The sequence below is a fragment of the Desmodus rotundus genome, chromosome 5 (genome assembly GCF_022682495.2).
Source record: "Desmodus rotundus isolate HL8 chromosome 5, HLdesRot8A.1, whole genome shotgun sequence".
Lineage (NCBI taxonomy): Eukaryota > Metazoa > Chordata > Mammalia > Chiroptera > Phyllostomidae > Desmodus > Desmodus rotundus.
In genome coordinates this window covers 147,367,172-147,389,075 of record NC_071391.1, presented here as the reverse complement: position 1 = coordinate 147,389,075, position 21,904 = coordinate 147,367,172, and positions in this window count along the sequence as shown.

Genomic DNA, 21,904 nt, shown 5'->3' with positions numbered 1-21,904 from the left:
AAAGAGGTGCTTCACCCCAAGCAAAACAGAGGAGGATGGTGTGAGATTTCATCATGTTATTAAGAACAGCATGCGATTTAAAACTTACAAATTGTTTATTTTCTGGATTTTTCCATTTAATATTTTTAGACTGAGGCTGAACACAGGTACCTGAAACCACAGAAACTGAAACCGTGAATAATGGGGGGACTACTGTATTCTATTTGTAAATTATTTCTCTTCTCTCCATTTCTAATGCTAGTGCGATCCCTCATGTGCGGTGACTCAAGTACTTTCTAACTGATATGGCTACTTAGGTTTATCTCCCATGCAGCCTCCTAACACGACCTTCCGATTTATGCTTGTCAAATATAAATCTTACCGTGCTACACCCTGTTTTACATTTTAATGGTTTTCTCATTCTGTAGAATAAATCCAAGCTACCTTAGCATAGTACACATTGTTCTCTCCCAAGCTGCCTTCAGCTGACCAAGAATTACTTTCTGCTTCTGGAACTAACCATATCATGTACCTTTGCTTAAGTACACCCTCCTTGTTGAGGTTATTTCCCTTGTGCTTCTGAGAAACTGGAGACTTGATTGAAATATTTCCTTTCCCATCCAATAATATTCAGAACTCCCAGGTATGGGCTTTCAGGGCATGTAGCACCTGGTCTCCTCAGCAGGCCATGGCTTCCGTGATGCAGGTGTCATAACTTGTCCCAGTGTTTGGTGCAATGTTAGGGTCCTATTATAGTTTTAATAATTGTTTGGGAAATGGGAGGATAATTTTTACCATGACTACAAAATTGAGTCACCTGGAGAAGAAAATAAGATGTTAGGAGAATGATATATAAAAGGAAATCTCCCCAAGACTTCAGAGGCAAGAGCTCATGTTGCACAAATAGACTGAATTCATGTATGTCCATGAAAAAGTTTCAAATTGTATCTAATGATACTCCATTAACCAAAACCAAGGTGATTTTGAAATATTAAAGATGGACAGAATTACATGTCTGCCTTGATCCAGTTGGATATGAAGAGGCAATCTCTTTGAAGTAAAATGTTTATGCAACATAGAAGGATCATCAAATACCCCACCTACTGCCCCAAAAGCAGCTGCAGCCAAATATTAAATATGTGAATGAGAAAACGAGGCCACGATTCTCTCAATGGGATATAAACCAAGAACAGGCCTTGTTTCAGACATGTATTTGGACACAAGTAATGCATTTGTTCAATATTATTATCTTTCACATAAAACGAGAAAAGAAAAATTAACAGAAAATAAAATTTTATGTTTCAAGAGTTTAACTCATAAGATTGCCTCCTTACCATTCTTGAGTAATGCTTTGATTTCAGTAAAGGGCAATACAAAAAGGTAAGAGTTTAATTACCGAGTGCGTAACTTTTCCTGTTTATATTGTGTTCATAAGTTTTTTTCTAAGTAGGCCTATGTGAATACTTCAAATGATTCAATTATTAAAAGCACTTGCAACTATGAGCAGCATAAGAATTATCTTTCATGGCACAGTTTCTCTTATTTGCATACATAATGATACTTATCTTTAGCAGAGAGATTTTTGAGCGATAGGTAAGAAGTGGATAATGTATAGAATTTATAAACATTACCAGGACATCTTCATAGCCCTTTATCCTCTGCTGTCTACACTGCTGAATTTGAGTCATGCTTCCTTTCAAACTTCATTATTTTTAAAAACTAAATTTCTCTTACCGTATTCTTAACCTTATTTTCTTCTCTTTCTATCTTGAAGAGAACTGATTACCATTTCCAGTAATGGGGATAGTTATGTAACTATCTTCCCTTTCCACTTTCCCAGAAAAATATGGTTAATTTCTACCTTCTTGAGACGGTTCGGCCATCACTGTTCTGGTCCCTTTCCAGATTCTTCCCAGCAGCCATTTCTCAGGAAAGCGTGTGCCCAGGTAAAGGGATAGAGAATGAGGCAGGAGGACACCAGTGTGCCAATGGCCCCACTAGATCAGGCTCAAGAATAGAACCCATTTAGCAAAAGGGAATTCCAACATTTTTGAAGCAGAAATTTACTTCAGTAGCTCAATCAATCTCTGCCTTGAGTAGGGTTCCTGGGCACTGAAATTATGGCAGGATTATGAGTTATTTATTTTTTTATTAATCATGTGAATAGTAACCAACCCACTTCTATGAGTTACAATCCAAGATCCTCAGGGAATGATCGTAATAATAATAACAGTAATAAGCAATTATACTTAACATTTATTGAGCAATTACCATGTGTTGATACTTTGTTAAGCATTTTACATATATTATCTCACAACAGCTCTATGAATTAGGAAATATTATTTCCATTTTATACATGAGGAAACAGTACAATGTGATTACTTCCCCAAGAGCCATGTGAGCGGCAGATTGAAGGTATGATCCCGAGCACAGTGCCCAAGGCCGGAACTCTTAGGCATCATTTTATACTGCTGCTAGAAAGAAAAAGCTAAAGATGGTAGAAAAATTAGGTGGCCAGCTTTTGATAGGATCTGGAGAATTTGACTTAACTCACTAAACAGTGAGTTTGAACCAGACTATTAGCAAATCTAGAGAGTTCAGAATGGGTCCAGAAAGATGTTCACATACTGTAGAAGGGTGTGAGAGGGTAGAATTCCTAGACAAATTCAGGACTATATATGAGCTACTCACATGCCTCAAAGTCATAAATCTAGGAAATCTTGGCAGACCAAAAGGATAAGACGTATATCAGAGGCTAGAGCTGACATCTATCCAGTGTCTAAGAGACCCAGGCAGACTAAGGCATTTGATCATTTAGAAAGTGGAGGACTAGAAAGTTCTGACATCTGTCATTAAAGGAGTCTCATTTTGAAGCAGGAAGTATTTGTCCTTTAGACTCACATTTTTAAGAAGCCGTCCCGAGAACCATGGGAGTAACTTTAATTAGAGAGTGAGTCTGAAGCACTTTGGTGAATGCTTGCCTGTTTATGCGAGTCACTGAGAAAACCAAAACAATACTGCCCTTACCATCAAAGATGCATTCTCTCTTGTGAACTTGCAATATACCTGGAATGAAACAAATACAGTGACAACAGCTGACATGTATTTTATGCTCAGGATGAGCTAGGTTTTATTTTGAACACACTCTAACTAATGATAAATTACACATGTAAGAGTCTGCAATGAAGTGTTTGATGGCAGTCCAGAAAATGTGGTGGGGATAGGACTTGGGTAGTAATGGCAGGCTTCAGGAATGTAACACATATTGGGAGACAGTTCTCCATGGGTCTCAGTTTATTTGTTATGTCTTATGAGCGCTGTTTGTACAAACAGACTGTGTTCTGGACTACCATTGGAAGGATGTTTGTACAGTAAACAACCATGCAAGATAGGGGTAGTGTATCCCTACTTCCAGAACAGAAAAGGCTGTCCAATATGTAAAGATAATGCTTCCCACTGGGGCAAAGTTTGGGCAGCCTTGCTTGCATTCATTATAAATAACTCAGGTTTTCTAATCTTGGGCTTCACTGGCTATGACACAAAACTTTTGCATATATGACATCTGCCTGGATTGTTCCATGTTGCTTCTATGGGACTTGAAGGCAAGGAGAACCAGGGCAAAAATGAAGCTAATGGTGTTTGTTGTGTCTTGAGTAATGAAGTCCTTTGTCTCTGACCCCGGAGGCTTGTGTCTTCTGCCAATATCCATGACTGTGGTAGGCTCACTTATTAGCTTTCAAGTGGAGACAATTCTTAGATCCTTTATGGTTCTTGACAAGGGTCTTAAGAGAGGATGTAATGTAATTAAAACCACAGTGAAATACCACTTTACACCAGTGAGAATGCCCATCATAAACAAATCAACAAACAACAAGTGCTGGCAAGGTTGGGGAGAAAAGGGAACCCTAGTGCACTGTTGGTGGGAATGCAGACTACTGTGGCCACTGTGGAAAACAGTATGGAATTTCCTCAGAAAGCTAAAAATGGAACTGCCTTTTGAGCCAGCAATTCCACTGTTGGGATTATACCCTAAGAACCCTGAAACACCAATTAAAAAGAACCTATGCATCCCAATGTTAACAGCAGCACAATTTACAATAGCCAAGCACTAGAAGCAAACTAAGTGCCCATCAGTAAATAAATGGATCAAAACACTATGGTACATTTTCATGATGAAATACTGCAGAAAGAAAGAAGGAGCTCCTACCCTCTGTGACAGCATGGATGGAACTGGAGAGCATTATGCTAAGTGAAATAAGCCAGGCAGTGAAAAGACAAATACCATATGATCTCACATATAAGTGGAATCTAATCAACAAAACAAACAAGCAAGCAAAATACAACCAGAGACATTGAAATAAAGAACAAAGTGACAGTAACCAGAGAGAAGGGGGAGAGGGATAATGGGGGAAAATAGGGGAGGAACCATCAAGGAACATGTATAAAGGACACATGGACAAAGCCAAAGGGAGTAGGTTTGAGGATGGGAAGTGGGGATGGGTGGGGTCGGGGTGTAGTGGAGAGAAAATGGAGACAACTGTGCTTGAACAATAAAATAAAGGAAAAAAATAATTAAAACAAACAAGATTATGAAAAGAGAAAAAGAAAAGAAAATCAGAGATGGGAAGGTATCTTAAACTAATAACTTAATTGGTTAGGGTACAAGGAATAGACCAGTTTGATTAGACTCAGGACCAATCCCATATTTTCAACTCTTTCTAGGCAAATTATTATTCAGACATAATTAAAATTATGTTTGATTCTAATTCCTAATTAGTGATTCCTACCATTAACTTGCTACCAATGTTCAGGTGAGAGAAAAACTTCATTCCATTTTGAAAATGATTACAATAGGGATTTCTACATTAATTTCAGCTGTAATGAAGTGCAATTTTATTAACTTGGCTTTCCAAGGGAGCAAAACCATTTGTGTCATTCTTATGGGAAAGCTATTTATATGATAGATTGGAACTGTGTTCATTTTTTTCTGTTCTTATGCTTGCCCCAAATAGTTAAATATAGATCCCTAGGACTTAAGTATGAATCAAAAAGACTAACACTTGGACATACATATGTTTATTTCCTATTTCTGGTTTTGGTGTCTAGTATAAATTATCTTTTGAAATGTTGTACATTTGAAATGGTACTTAGAAGCTTACAGTAAACCAGGTCCATCTATTCACTGTAGAATATGAAAGAAAGAAAAAAAAATGCCCTAATCAAATGTGAAGAACATTCCATATTTTTTAGTATGACATTAGAAGATGGTTAATTACAGGTATTGAAAAAGAGTAATCCCTTATCAAACCCTAGCAACAAATATGTTTTTTCATACAGTGCTTCTACTTATCGTTCTAAGCCATGAAAATACTTCTACTACTCTAGCAAGAGGCACAATCTCCGAGATGAAAAAAAAATTCTCCTCAATCAAGAGAGTGGACTCTAGAAAACCATTTGAACATTTCTCTGTTCAGAAATCAAATACTCTTTTTAAGCATGCTAGTTATGTTTGGCTGGGCAGCTAGGAAGAAAGAATTAGTTTCTGACTCCGTAATAGTATACAGTGTTATGTTAATAATATAGCTACAGAGAGTGTTATAATACACTCCATAGCTTCCTTCTAAAGGAGAAAGTTGTTTCTGTTGAAAGGTGAATGCATCGTAAATCATCATGACTCTCATTAACCCATATGCAAACATTAAGGCTAATCTCTCCCCAGGATTGGCTCATTACTTATTTTTTCAGAGGTACACAGGGAAGACTCTGTACTTCATGATCACCCATCAAAGCATAAATGCATGTATTTTATTTATTTTTATATATAGATATAAAAATAACCCTACCCCTACCCCTAACCCTTTCTCTTAAACCTGTGCTGGGTTTATGCCTTCACTGACCGACAATGTCCTGAACCTGATGTTGCTTGACTTCCTGGCTGGTCTTATTTCTTGGGACATTTGCTGTTGGAACTCGGCCACCATGCTGTGAGAAAGGCCAGAGCACCTGGAAAGACCCACATGGAAAAGACTGAGGTCTTAGCCAACAGTCATCACCAACTTGCCAACTATGTGGATGAGCCACATAGTTGGAAACAGATTTAACAGTCATTATAATTCCCCAGCTGATGCCACATGGTGTGTAAAGAACTCTTCCCACCAAGCCCTTTCCAAGTTACAGATAAACCATATGATCTCACCATACAGAGTTACCATATGATCTTACCTTTAAGTGGAACCTAATCAACAAAACAAACAAGCAAGCAAAATATAACCAGAGACATTGAAATTGAGAACAAACGGACAGTAACCAGAGGGGAGATGGGAGGGGATTACAGGGGGACAAGGGTGAAGGGTTTTCAGGAACAACTATAAAGGACACATGGACAAAACCAAGGTGGGGTGGAATCAGGGGAGGGAGGTGGGGATGGCTGGTGGGGGGAGTGGAAGGGGGAAAAGATAGAAAACTGTACTTGCACAACAGTTAAAAAAAGGTCTAAAAAATATCTATGACTATGTACCCTTAAAGAAAACAAACTTCTGCCTACACAATCACCCAACATCTAAGCTACAATTAAATTTTCTACATTTTCTCTGAAACCTATATGATTTAATGGGTGCTTTCACTACTGTACTTAGTTTTTAAATCCTTTTGATTAATTACTTGATTCAAGAGATGCATTCCTGGATCTCCTCCTAATACCTTAATTGTTGCTTAGCAACTAGTTCACTTCTTTCTTGGTTTTAGCAGCTACACATAGGGAAGGAGAGAATGAAGTTATGGAATGATCTTACTTTCTAAATGTCAAGTAATGATAAAACAGTATGAATCTTTGGGCCTCTCCTTCACTGTAGATCTGGCATGAAGGAACATTAGAATTCCAATTTAATAGTGATTTCTAGAAAAGTGTCCTTGATTTTATTCTAGTTATGTCTATTGTTCTGTTTTATTTTCTTCTTGCAATGTATTTTACATTTTCCTTAGCAGGTTCTTCATAAAGATGCAACAATTTCAGTTAAGAGACCATCCTTTGGAGGTTGCCCTACTGTTCAAAGAAAGGAATGAATGATGAAGAGCATGCACCGACTCTCCGAGGATTCTAACAAGGCAGAAATGGAAATAGAAAAGAGATTTATAGAAAGCATTTCTGAAATCAAAAAGAAAATTGCAAGTGAACTATTATTTGCAGATCTTTGTTTTTTTCATAATGAAACAATGGATATTCTGAAACAATTAACTTCATAATCAAATCTGAACATTCTTGCCATTGGACAAAAAGTTCTACAAAAACTTGTCTTAGTTTTTTGTCTCAGTTCAACGATTAGCAAAATGCCTTTCAGGGAAGAAGGCTTAATAGAAGTTTTGCAACGTAAGTGAATGAAAGGCTGACAAGAAGAGGAGCTTAGAATGGCTACGCAGGAATATGGAAGCATGTGAGGTCATTTAATTCTCATTTAATGAGAATTAACAGGGAACATCTCTAAACGTCATGAATTTTATATGAATAATGCCAGATATACCTATCATAGTGGTTTGCCAAGTTTCTAGAAGGTCCAAAGCTAAAATGTGAAAGCAGACTTGATGATGTTTACGGGTTCTCTTAATTTTAAAACAATCGATACTAAGAACTTTATCAGTGTAATAGATGAGATTTTCTGAGGATTCAGGAGACTGACAGGACTATGAAAAAATCAATGAAAAATGTACAAATAGGTTTACATCCACTTCAGGAATTAGATAATATTAATTAGGAGATGACTATAATAGTAATGCATAGGGCCTATTCTGTTTATTGTCTTATAGTTAGAGGTACACACATTCCCCAGCACATATGACCATGACACACCTGATGAGGTAGGTTAACAAGTCCAATAAGATGGGCCTGTATTTTGAAAATATGGTGATTGTTCTTTATTTTAACAATACAGTAGAATCTTCATTTTTCCATGTTATGATACTTAGGAGATTGTAAACAATTCACTTTTCCTTTCTGAGGTTCCGTTTACCTCTACGGAAAGAAAATGGAAGTCGTGCTCAGCTACTTGACCTAAGGGCTAATATGTGGTATAAGGTAATAGCTTTCAAACTTTCTGAGGTGACCCACAGTGAGACATATATTTCGAACTGACGTCCAGTACGCACACACACAGATGTGAGCATGTCTGAAATAGAAGATTTTGGAAGCTTTTTTGTTTTCTACAAGTAATGCAATCTACTATTTTCTATTCTATTTTGTCTATTTCATGAAAAGAGAAATTTGATTCTACCCCACTAAGTTTATGCCTGAATCTACTAGTGGGGTGCAAAGTATAGTTTAAAAACATTTAAGGAGGGATTTAGGGAGACAAGACCCTGTGATTTGAGATGGCTGTGCATGAGAATTCTCTAGCACTTGCATGTAAATGAAAGTTTTCAGTCATTGCCTACACACTTTGCTGAATCCATTAAAGAACTCAGTGCATCAGATAAAATGAGATCGGTAAAATTATAATTATCACCCGATTGCTTTGCTCTTAATGGTAACCATTTAATGACTGTGGTAGCCTATCACCATTCCTGGTTTTATTTTTTTCCTGGAAATTTAATAGATTGCCAGGAATGAGTTTTTTTAGCCTTATGTGATGTGAACATTATTTGATATTTTATGAAATTATAGCTGTTATTTATTAGTTAGCTATCTGTACAAACTATAATTTTTCTGTCTTGTTAGAGGTTATTTTATTTTATTTTATATCTTATGGAAAATATATTTTTTCTTTGTCTTTCCCATACACCTGGAGATGAAATAAGGTTTGCTTTCAAAAAGTACTTTATATGCTTGAAATAAGTAATTCCATTTCATGGAGTTATATATATACTTTAATGCCTTTTCTACTTTCAGATTTACTTCATTGTCAGGCAAGGACCCTGAAACACAAGTAGAAAAAAAGATAGGAGAGTTTCAGGCATATTACCTTATTTTTATATTTCTTAAATACCTGGACTACAGCACACTAGCTTTTCTGCTACGATGTTTCTGATATGGAACTTCCAAAGTTGAAAACATTTGAATCAGTGAAGCGTGTCTGTCCTTAATGAAATGGGTTTTTAAAAAGCCGTATGTTTATTTATATTTGGATTGTGGAAACAAATGAGAGCCACATAAAGTTGAGAGAGAAAAACTAGAAAATTCAAAGAAAAGTCCATCCATTCCCAGTGGTTTAGAATGAGAGATCACATGAAAAATCCACAGTGTGTATTCCCACTCATGTATCAAAAGAAAGGAGGACGAAGATTTACCTACAACTTCTTCAACGGTGTCTCCTGCCAGCACAGATTTTGTTCTACCTGCATGAGAACTGAATACAGTTGTGATTCTAAAAGCACAAACAACAAGAACTCACTAGCGAGCCAAGATGAACCTCGAGCTCAGATTAGGAAACTCTAAACCCAAGGCCTGCCGTCATCATGCTGCATACACGGTGGGAACTGTGCAGGGCGTACTCCCAGGATGCAGAAGCTGGACAGGGAGACGGTCTCCAAGTGCTTCTCACTTATCAAATGCCGCTGTGGGGAAGGAAACTCACAGGCTATGAACTAAGTTTCTCCCCAGCAATCATTTCTTTTGGTTGCACAATGCCAACACCTGTCTTAGATGACATCCCTGTTCTCCAGCCCTCTTCCTCCTTCCTTTTGTTCTCTAGTCATTATAGAAACTATTTAAATTCTATTTTCCACATTGTCCTAAAAATTAAACAAAGCCAGAAATGGGTGGTAGGTAAACAGAGATAGGGAAGTACATGGAAAACTTAAGGAGTTCTTAATTCCATATTTTCAAGTTTTTGTAAGTTTTTAAATGCTAAATGATCATTGCCTGGGCCTTAGTTTGAAAATACATATAATTGTGGGGTTTTTGTACAATCGAAATGTCTGATGAATAAAAAAAGTGCAGTGTCCCCATGGGTTGGTAGGACTCACAGCCGAGTTACTTACACAAATGTTGTTTATGAACGAACTTTTACTACAAAACTTTAGTATATTGGACCAGAGTGGCCAAATCACATACTGGTATACAGTAAGTATTCAGGAATAATTAGCTTGTTTGTTGTTGTTATTCTTCATTTTCTTCACCAGAATTTATGAGATGGAGGCAATGATGAGGAAGAAAATTGCATTACTGTCTTTGTAGAAGGAGATGCAATTTTTAAAAAAAAATTCAAGACCCAGTTTCATCAGGCTCCTCCTTGTGAAGTATTTCCTACCAATACATTCCTTCAGGCAAAGCCAAATATTCTCTGTACTTCTCAATTATCTAGAATATCTTTTATTTAAAGATTTTATTTATTTATTTTTAGGGGGAGGGGGAAGGAGAGAGAGAGGAAGAGAAACATCTATTGGTTGCCTCTTGACTACCTCCTACTGGTGGCCTGGCCCGAACCTAGGTGCATGCCCTGATTGGAAATCAAACTGACAACCCTTTGGTTTGCAGGCCGGCAATCAATCAATCCACTGAGCTACACCAGCTATAGCTAGAATATTTTAAGTGTAAAATAAATGTTAGCTAAACTAAGGAATAGATAACTGAATGAATGAATGAGAAGTTAAAAAGAAATTTAAATTACTCAGATCAGGTATCTTGCTAACTTGATTTTGCTAAATATCATTAATACAAACTATGGGGGGGGCTCTGCCTACAGGGCTCCCCCCCCCCCCCCGCCGGCCACCACGGATGAGAATAAATCTACCAAGACACAATCTGCTTGGGGAGGAAAGGTGGCCGATCTCTCAAAGGAGAAGAGCCAAGAGCCTTTTCCTCAATGGGCTTTAATTGGGTTCAATTTGCACAGGAATACAGGTGAAGCTCATCAGTCATGGTCAGGCGGTAAGGATCAAACAATAGATAACATACAAAGAATTCTGAGGGCTTATTCTGAGTTAGGGTCAGTTAGCTAAAGGGCTATAAGACTTTGGGAAACAAACTCATTTCAGGCTTGGACCCTTATCATTTAAAGTGAGGGTATAAACAAGGCAGGTTTCACAGGGTTTTATGCATTCTTTCTTAGGCCTGATTGCCCTGGGGAGTCCGCCCCTTCCAGCACAGGACTGAACCACCCTCTGTCATTGTTTCAGGCTTAAGTCAGGCAGGGGAAGTAAGGCAGCCAAGAGATTAGGAGACTTCTTGCAGACAGAATGAGGACTCAGGCTATGTCAAAGCCAAGGGGCGAGGGTCCATCACCCCCTTTTTCTATAGCCCCCCGAGTCCTTCCCTGTGGGCCTTTTTCGTGACCATGCCTGTCTTAGGTCATCCCTCCCTTGAGAAATCTTATCTGTCATTAGCCAACTGGTCAGGCTCAGGGCCAAGCAGGGTGAAGTAAAGTGGGCAGAGGCGGTGCCCCTGCCAGGGAGATAAGCTTTGTCTCCTTAGTGGCTTATGGTCCCAAGATTTCTGACTCAGCTTTAACCATGGGGGGTTACAGCTTCTGAAACCAGGCATGGCAGTTCCCAACAACAAACATTTCATTTTTGCCCCAAGGAATCTATATATATGTATTGTTTTGTTAGTGGAAACTTGACTTTAGTGCTAAGCTTTACCATCAAATTCCTTATACATACTGTAGATTTCAGTTCACAAGAGTATTGGTTTAGCCACGAGAAAGAAGGAAAAGTAAGAAAGCCAATAAACAAAACCCATTTAACTTAGAATTTCATTTAAAATAAGTAATCATCCCTAGGAAATCTCATAATAATTTATGCAAAATCCAGCTCTCATTTGTTCTCTCTCAGAAGAAATTAGTAACTTCTCATGCAAAAAACTGAATATGACTAGGATGCTAAGTAGGGATTGAAAGATTTCTATGTTTTGTTAATAATTACATTTTTGGTCTAGCTGTATTTCCACTTCTGGATATTAATCAGGGAAAATAAGGGATGCATACAGGCAACATAATATAAACTGTGGATTCAGTCGATGGCTCTCCATGAGGGGACACAGAAATCAGCCTGGGACCTTCCTCTCCAGTGCCAGGGTTTGGCTCAAACTCTCCCAGCAAAGATGCCAAGAATTCCTGTGCAAGAGCTGCTCATCAGTGTTTCCCCAGGGTTCAAAACTGATGACTGCTATTGTGTTTCTACATTTCAGAACACTTGAGAGTTTATATGAACTAAATATAAAGTACAATAAGAGTTTTAGGAAATGACCCTTACACACCATGACTGCATGCGGGGAGCTAAAAATATAAAAATGGAAAAAATGAGCCATCACAATGAAAAGAAATACTGACAGGTTCTTTGGAAGGAAAAAAATATATATTTCCAGAGGAAGCTCACATGGGAAAGAAATGAAGTGTCTTGGAAATTCTGTCAAAATACGTTTCTAAGTTCTAGTGTTTACCAAGATCAGAAAATCCCAATATTAAATACGATGATTTTTATGGTTTGAATGTATTAAAATGAATTTTTATTGTAAAAATGTGTATAAACATTTGTAATATTGTGACCATTGGTGGAGATATATTGGAAACACTATATTGGCATTTTTAGTTTGTGGTTTCTAAAAATCTTTAATTTTATAGGATTTGTTCATAAATTAATTTGGATGCCCACATAAAACTGTATAGTTACTGTTTTACACTCACAACCATTCTAATTATTTCAGGACTGATCATTTTATTTGTGGGCAATTTTTGTCTTTCTTTTTCTACTAGACATCATACCACTCCCAAAACAACTTCTGAAACATAAATAAGAACCGGAACATAAATAAGGCATTATTCTTCCAGTCCCTTAGATATAGTTCCACTTTTATGATTCTGCTAGAAGAAATCTCTGAAAAGACTCACTAATGAGACAATTTAATGGATTCTTTTTAATCCCTGCACTTTCTGCCTTTCTTCAGCATGAGACATTTGAAGCAGTAGAGTAAGAAAACCTTATGTCTGGAAATTTCTTTTTTTGCTTCTGTGCTGTTGTGATGTGTTCCCTCCTGTCTTCTTCACTTACTCTCCTTTCTTACCCAACCTTTATATAAACACACACTAGACTTTGTCATTAATAGTTGCTTTTTCTGTAGTCGCTGACTTGGTTATCACATCTTTCAGTTTGCTACTGCAAGAGGATGACTCTAAAGTTCTTTCCTTTAAATCTCAGCATTCTCTTAAGTCTTGAGAAAATTATTTCCTTGGTACATCAAAAAAATCAATATGCCCAAAATTCAGTTAATTGTTTTAACAAGTCCATTGTATCGTCCACCTGCCTCCAAACTAACTTCTCCTTGCTGTCCAGTGTTATTACCACCCACTACATCACCCAGTTTCAAAGGCTTGAGGTCAATATTGTCTTTGTCTCTTAGCTCATGTGTGAAAGTCAATCACTTGTTGAGTCCTATTGAATTTATGAACTAACAAAGAACATTAACTTGGCAACTATAACATAACAAAGATGACTTTGACTACTTTGCATATATCATGATTTAAATATTCAAATTATGACATGAAAGGTATTACTGGCCACATTGTAAAATTTTGGAAATAAGGGTTCAGTGTGTGTAACTTACCTAACTAAGCAAGTCAGAAAATGGGCAGAGCCTGGGATTCAAACTTATTTTTAATAATGTTGTCTAGTGTTCATTCCATTGAACTACGTCATTTTTATTTCTATTATGTCTTACATCTCTCAATTCCTTCCCAATCCTCTTCATTCCATACACACTGTACTTCCTCTTGGCTGTATTCTGCCTCTTATTTCTTGTTGCTTCAAGTTTTCCTAAATTACATATTTATCATATGACCCATCAATAAATTTAAACTCCTCATTGTCTACAAATTATGTAAAGATCCATTAGACATGTTCAACAGTTAGAGCTCTTCACTTGTTGTTGGCAGATACCGGTCCGATTAAGTTAAGCAATACAAAATGGAAAGACAAAACTTCACAAACACACCACGCCCGCACATGCTCACACACTCACACACAGGTTTACTGGCGGGATACTGATGAGCTCACTGAAGTACAGGGGAAGCAGAGCCGTGGGAAGGAAGAGAAAGTGGGCAGATTCGGAGAGTGGGGTTTGAGAACCTTTGTATGAAGGCACTGTAATCAACTACTCAGCTCCAGCAATCTCCGTGTGCCCCTTTGATCTGATACAACTTACCAAGTGACATTGATTGGCCTAGATTGGGAAACATGTCTGCCATTTGGTAGGGGCTGGGAGAGGAGATTGATGGGTACTATTATTGGGAACCCCAAGTAGACCACAGTTGCATGGAGTGCTCCTGAAGAAAACTACTCTGCTGTTGCTTACAGAAGGGGGCAGAGGCACCTGCAGGCAAGGCATGAAAGCGCTCCTGCCAGCCACAGTCTTTTTCAGTATCATCGCCAATTGCCTCTTCCTATTTGTGCAGCCCTCAAATTCACACCATTTTCCATGATGCTCTCAGCCTTTCATGCCGCTGTTTTCTGGTACTTTTGCTTCTCCTGTGTCTTTATCTAACAAAACATCTTCCACTGTATAGGCGTTGCCCAAATAATATGCGTATTACCATTTAAAAATCTCTACATACAATTAATGACTCCCTTCTCCATTCCTTTTGCTAATCTTCAATAGTGCTCTTCAAAGTCTGCCTTGTATTTTTGTGTTTACTGAAATGTAAGCATCTGATGGTATGCAACAAGTTGTATTCATCTCATCACCCTCGCTAATGGTGAACACAAGTTACTATAGGCTGCAGTGATTAATAAATATATAGTTATTTGTATTATGGCATTTTTCTAACTCTTGCTTGGAAGTGCTGGATTTAATCTATAATGCAATTATATCATTTATCTCCAACCTCACAGCATTTAAAATTATTAATTTATTCCTAGTAGGTAATGAATAAATGTAGTTTTAATAAATGTAGATTTATTAAACATCAATATAACAAATTATTTGAAAAATGATAAGTTTACTTAGAAAGAAAGGAGAGCAAACAGGCCAATGATTAGCCAGACATTTTTAGAAAATTAATGCTTAGAACACAGCTATGAGGTGGGCATTATTCTTACTTTACACATGAGGAAAGTGAGACTAGAGACAGTTAATTTCTTACAGGAAAAAAGTTAGAGCAAGGATTTGTCATATACTGAAGATTGCTCTTTCCGCATAATCTGGAATTGAGCTCCATTTCTCTAGATAATACACATACACCACTCTCTCAATGGATCACAAACAAAAATAGCCATTTCTTCACACATGAATTTAAAAAGAGCTAAGAATAAATTAGATTGTTGGAAAAGAAGGACAAGATACATCTATGTAGCAAATAACACAATGGAAAAAATGACTTTTACAGGCGGAAATACAGCTGTCCACTCAATGCAGAAATGATTCTAATCACAGGTAGAGATCACAGAAATGCAGAATCTATTAGCAAGATCCCATTTTCAATCACTAGCATAGAAAAAAGCAAAACCTGTAATGGTATTAGGATGCAGAGATATGGATGTGCACTGTTGATAAAAGTGTAAATTAGCACAGCCTCTTTGGAGGGCAATTTGGTAGCATCTGCTAATACAAAAAAACAAAGAAGCAAACAAGCAAAACCTGTGCACATTCTGCTACCAGCTTCCACTGCCCTGGATCTTTTAGAAAAAGCACTTGCGCACATGTCCATGGAGGCCGATGTGTACGAGGGGGCTCCCGCAGCATTGTTTGCATTAGGAAAAACTGGAAACAACATCAATACCCATTTTTAACATGTTGCCTGTTATATCCGTTGTTTGAATTTTACTTGGTTGTTTGCCTAATTCTTTTAGAAACTCTGAGTAAATTTCAAATACCAATTCTTTGCTTCATAAATGTTGCAAATGTTTTCAGCTAAGCTACCACTTAATTGTCTAACTTGCATGTTCTTTCTTCTTGCAAAATTTTATTTCACTTTAATCTAATTTCATTTTATTGGCTTTGGCTTTTGCTTTATGTATCATTTTTGGGATTGCCTTTCTTACCTCGAAGCCCTAAACACACTCTCCTGTATTTCTTCTTATTTACTTTAATGACCTTAATTCTTCAGATTCTTTCATCTCCCTGGAATTCTTATTCCATGATCTTTCATATGAAAAGAAAGGAGCCAGGCTTACAATTCTTTCTTACCTCCCAACACTTTCTCTAAAATACGTCTTTATCAATACACCTCATATATAAACCACAATTTCTTCGACAGATTTTGTTTGCAATGGGTTCACTGACTGCATTCTGTTTTTTCCTGTAGTGAGGGAGGAAAAAAGTAAACTCTAATAAATTGCTTGTTTTCAGCCCCGTCGACCCTCTCTTGCTCCTCTGTCCTGTGCTCCCTTCTCCGAGCTGCACTGCAGTTTGGAGCCCTGCTGGCTTGTTTTCTCTGCAGCCTTTCTGCCTGTCTAGGCGGCAGTCTCCTCTGTTCGGCTCTCTGCTCCTAGTGTGTGCAGAAATTAATGAAATGTCTTACTCCTTTTTAAATGAAGATTTGCAACATTTATATTCCTTTAGTATCATGATAATGGGTACTGTAGAGAGGGAAAATGCATGTGGGTAGCCCACCATCTTCAAACAAAAACAACCACATATTGTTTCAAGTTGTCACTTTATTACCTCTTATCATCAAGTACATTTATCTGTGTTCTTGTCAGAAGAAAATCAGGAGATTTATTTGTGCATTTAAATAAACTATCTTTAAGCTTCAACTATTTGAGCCCTAATTTTTCCTCATTAGCAAGATGTTATTGTTTTCCTCAATTATATAATTACCTATTTCAATCAAGATTCAGCTGAACTCTTGTTTTGTCACAACTGCTTATCTCAAACTTGTCAAATATTCTGAAATATCCCAAGCTATAGAGCTTTTAATTGGTCATTTATGGCAGCCAAAAAACCCAAAGTAAACACAGCTAATATAAAGGACTCATAAAATTATTCAGGCCATATTTTCTGAGCTTATCTCTGTGACATGCTTGCCTGCTGCTTTCTTATTTGTCTGCCTCAGAGGCTCCAACTACACCCTGTTGGCATGGTGACACCCTGATGACAGCCCGGACTCTATCACTGTCATCAGACAGGACACTATTCCAACCTAAGGCACCTCTGCTGCCAACCACTTTTTTATTGTCATTCTCCACCAATGCTCACTGCGTGATCAAGGACATAAGTGACGCTCTGACTTGTACAAGCAGACTGAAGGGGACGCATGATCCGACACAGACCGCAGCTACCTAGCTTTTAGTAGATATCAAAGAAATTCTCATTAATGTGAGATAACACAAATATATAACACTGAGAGACTCCTGCACAGTCCAATAGATCGTCTTAGAAACTCTACTTTCCCTTCAAAAGATGAGTACCAGGTTGTTTGCTCTTTTGCTTACAGGAACGTAAGGGATGCATATAGGAATGTTTGTACATGAGTGTTGAGTGAAAGGAGAGGCCGGGAGATTGAATTTAAAGTGAGAAGAATGGACAGAGAGAGAGTGGGGGAAGAGACAGTAGGGAGAAGGAAGGAGAGGAGGGGTGAGAGGACCTAGAAATAATTGTGCAACCCTTCATCTGAAGTGTGTAAATGTACCTCATGTCTCCTTTTCCTTGCTACTCTATGTGTGTTTTATAGATCCAATAAACAATGTGATTGGAGTATCGTTTTAAAAAATAAGTGAATAAAATAAGAAGCAGGAAAGCTGGAAGGCCTAACCTGAGCTCCATTGTTAGCCAGCCTGAAGCTGTCCTTGGTACCAACCTCATCACTAACATCTCAATTTAAAACAAACAAAAAAAAAAAAATGGAAAAGAGAGGGAGAATTTGTAGTGTAGAGAACACAAGAATAGATACAAATTTTTGCCTGCTCAAGTCAAGATGAAGGTGACTACTACCCAGTCTAGCCCCATCCTCTTTCTAGTTGTGGCTTTTTCAATTTTCAATAATTTTTCTTCTTCATCACTCAGGAACTACATCCAGTAATGCACTCCCCATTTCTCCTGTTGCAGATATCAGTGAAATAAACATCTTCACCTTAATGCAGATTATTAATTTGCTTCTTAGGGGAAGGTATGCTCTAACAAATAAACACAGACATTTTGGTAAAAATGAAATAGAGAACTCAGAAATAAGCTCCCATGTATATATATATATATATATATAGTCAAGTTACAGGGTGCGAAGACTGTTCAATGCAGAAAGGGCAGTGTTTTCAACAAATGGTGTTTACATGCAAACAAATAAAAACTGGGCACTTAACTTACTCTAGGTTCAAAAATTAATTCAATATGGATTAAGCATGTGAATGTAAGAGCTAAAACTAAAACCCTTAGAAGAAAACATAGGGTAAAATATTCACAATTGGACTTAGCAATGATTCGAATATGACACAAAGACACAGACAAAGAAGGAAAAGAAAAAATAGATGAATTGGACTTCATCAATATTAAAATCTTTTGTGCATCAAAGGACACTATCGAGGAAGTGAAAAGGCACCCCACAGATTAGGCAAGTATTTGCAGATCACATTCTAATAAGGCATTGATATCCAGAATACATAAAGAACTCCCGCAGCTCAACAACAACAACAAAACACAAAACAACCCAATTAAAAAAATAAGAAAAGGACTCAAATACGCATTTGTCTAAAGAAGAATATACAAAATGCCAATAAGTGTATGGAAAGATGCTTAATATCACTAATCATTGTGGAAATGTAAATTGAAACCACACGGAAGTGCTACTTCATACCCATTTAGATGGCTTTTATTAAACATACAGAAAATAACAATGTTGGCGAGGACGTGGGTAAAGTGAAATCTTTGTGCGTTACTGGTAGAAATGTAAAATGATGAAACTGCTGTGAGAAACATATAGCCATTTCTCAAAAATTAAACATAGAATTACTATATGAATACACCTTTCCACCTCTGGTGAAAGAGGGACTCAAACAGGCATTCACATACCAATGCTCATAGCAGCGTTAATTATACAGCCAAAAGGTGGAAGCAACCCGTCTCCATGGGCGAACTGATAACTAGACTGTGATGGCTGCACAGCAGTGTGAAGGGACTTAAAGCCACTAAAGTGTATTTTATGTTATGTGTATTTTGCCACAGATTTTTGAAGTAGCATACAGTTACATAGTAACCTAGACAACTGGGAGACAAAAACAGTGGTTCTTTCAACCATTCGACAGCATTCACGCAGACCTGCTGCGTGTCAGGAACAGCGCTGCCAGCAAATCAGATACCACCTCTGCACTGACTGGGCATCAAGGAGCAAAACACTAATCAAACAGTGACAAAGATCAACATTTAAATATATAAAAGCCCAGATAATCAGCTGTATTCACATTGGACAAGCATTAAAATCTTTTTTTCTTTTTTTAAAATTTTTATTGTTATTCAATTACAGTTGTATGCCTTTTCTCCCATCCCTCCACCCCACCCCAGCTGAACCCACCTCCCTCCCCCACCTCCACCCTCCCCCTTGGTTTTGTCCACGTGTCCTTTATAGTAGTTGCTGTAATCCCCTCTTCCCACTGTCCCCCTCCCCCCCCCCTCGGCTATTGTTAGATTGTTCTTAACTTCAATGTCTCTGGTTATATTTTGTTTGCTTTTTTCTTCTATTGATTATGTTCCAGCTAAAGGTGAGATCATATGGTATTTGTCCCTCACCGCCTGGCTTATTTCACTTAATCTTTTCTCAAAACTTCCTTTCAAAGTTACTTTCTTAATATATTTCCCCAACAGTCCTTGTTATCTCTGGCAAAATTCAAAGGGGTTTTAGTCACTCTCCATGAATAAATGTATAGGATCCTTTGTTTAGAGAATAGAAACTAAGTGTACTATACTATCAAAACTAAAAAAAAAAAATCATTAATTTAAATGTCCTTCCCCCATATCAGGTCTTATTTATCCATTTATCCTCATAGAATATATTTATCTCCACATTTCCTTATCCATTCATCCATCGATGAACCCTTATGCTGTTTCCAGGTCTTGACAATGGGTTATTGGCAATGGAATGATTTTTAGCCACAAGAAAGAAGGAAATTCTATTATTTGCAATAACATGGATGGACCCTGAGGTTTTATGCTAAGTGAAATAAACCAGCCAAAGAAAGACAAATACTATATGTCCTCACTTATTTGTGAAAAAAAGTTTTAAAAAGCCAAATTCATAGAAATATGGAATACAATGATAATTGCCAGGGGCCAGGGGTTTGGTGATTGAAGAAATGTTGGTCAAAGGGTAACAACTTCCAGATAGAAAACGAATAAGTTCAGGGTACTTAATGAATAACATTGTGAATATGATGAACAATATTGTCTTATAAAAATGAAAGTTGTTAAGAAAGTAGATCTTAAATATTATCACCACACACCCATAAAAAAGTAATTATGTGAGGGGATGGAAGTGTTAACTAATATTACTAATATTATTACTAATACTAATATTATTTTGTGCTACCTAGATGCATGAAATGGTCACATTATACATCTTAAATTTACATATATGTCGATAGTATCTCAATAAAGCTGGAAAAATTATTTGAATAGGATGCTGCGATAATGCTGCCATGAGGCTCCATTATATCCCCAAAAGAACTTTCAGAATTATGGATAACCTCAGGATAAATCATATCCTATTTCCTAACCAAGACTGCTGAGAAAATCAACGTTATATTGAGGAAAAACAACTGAATTTATCTGATATCATGGAGTTATTTGAATTTCCATATCATTTATCCGATGGTCTATCCTATTTAACGCAATGATAGGCAAAGTTCCAGTAAAGGTGTGATGCGTCATAGAGAAGCCCCGTGACTATCACTGCTTTCTATTCCCTATGCCACTCAGCACCTCCTCTAAAAGCAAGACCAGGTGCTTTGCCAAATACAAGTTTTTCTCAGCTCTTGTAATCATAACAGCCAACCCTTGTGGGAGGCAGCGGTGAGCTACGGATTCATTTCCCCTGTGACAAGAACAATATCATAAAAAGCTTTCTTGTACCTTGTCATGCCTGTTACAAATTGTAGCAAGCATTTTAACCATGTTACTAGAGATTGTTATTACCTTAAATGCCATCTTGCATCACGGATGTCAGCACAGCTGGTCACCAAGTACCACAGACCAGTATCTTACCTCCCCCCAGATCTATCCTAGTTGCTCAGGCAACTTTGCTTTCTGATAAAGCTTGTTTCAAGCTGTAGAAAACCACAGTGTCTTACTCCACGGTTACACAAATCACCATCTCAATCAAAGCACACAGCTTCAGGTAGCAGCATTCACTGACTCTTGATAGGGAAAAAGCTTTCAATCTGATGAGCTGGGAATGTTGGCGTAGCATTACAGAAAAAAACAGATGTGTTAAAAATGTCCATACATGCTTTACACAGAGATTGATGTATTACTTCTTTTAAATGCCCTTGTCCGAATAAACATTCTCAGGTCAAGGGCAAATAGTCATCATCTTTTAACAACCTTATTTTGAATTTAGGCTAGAAGTAAGAAGGACAACATAACATAAAAATGCACCAGAAAAAAGTGTGTCCATAAAAAGCCACCTAACTTCTATCGCCCCTTATTTCCTGACCCATAATGTTGGGTTGAATATGTACACTTCCAAGATGCCTGCTGATCTAATCATCCTCGATTCTAGTGCTCAGAATAAGACACATGTGTATGTCTTCATTTTTTTCATTTTTCATTTCTCTTTTTCCCAGAGCTTCACGGCTTCCCCACCCCAGCATGGCTTCCTTTGTCCTTCACTATCTCTAAAAACACTTCAGTTCTTTTATGGACGAGCAAACCAAGATGCACACATTTTAAATATCTTCCCATGATATCTACATATTAGAAAAATTGGCACTGGTAAAGAACTTGAATTTATATCTGTGGACTTTAGGCAAGTGCAGAAATAACATAATTCTTTTATGTTTTAGTCTGAATTACTATGACTCC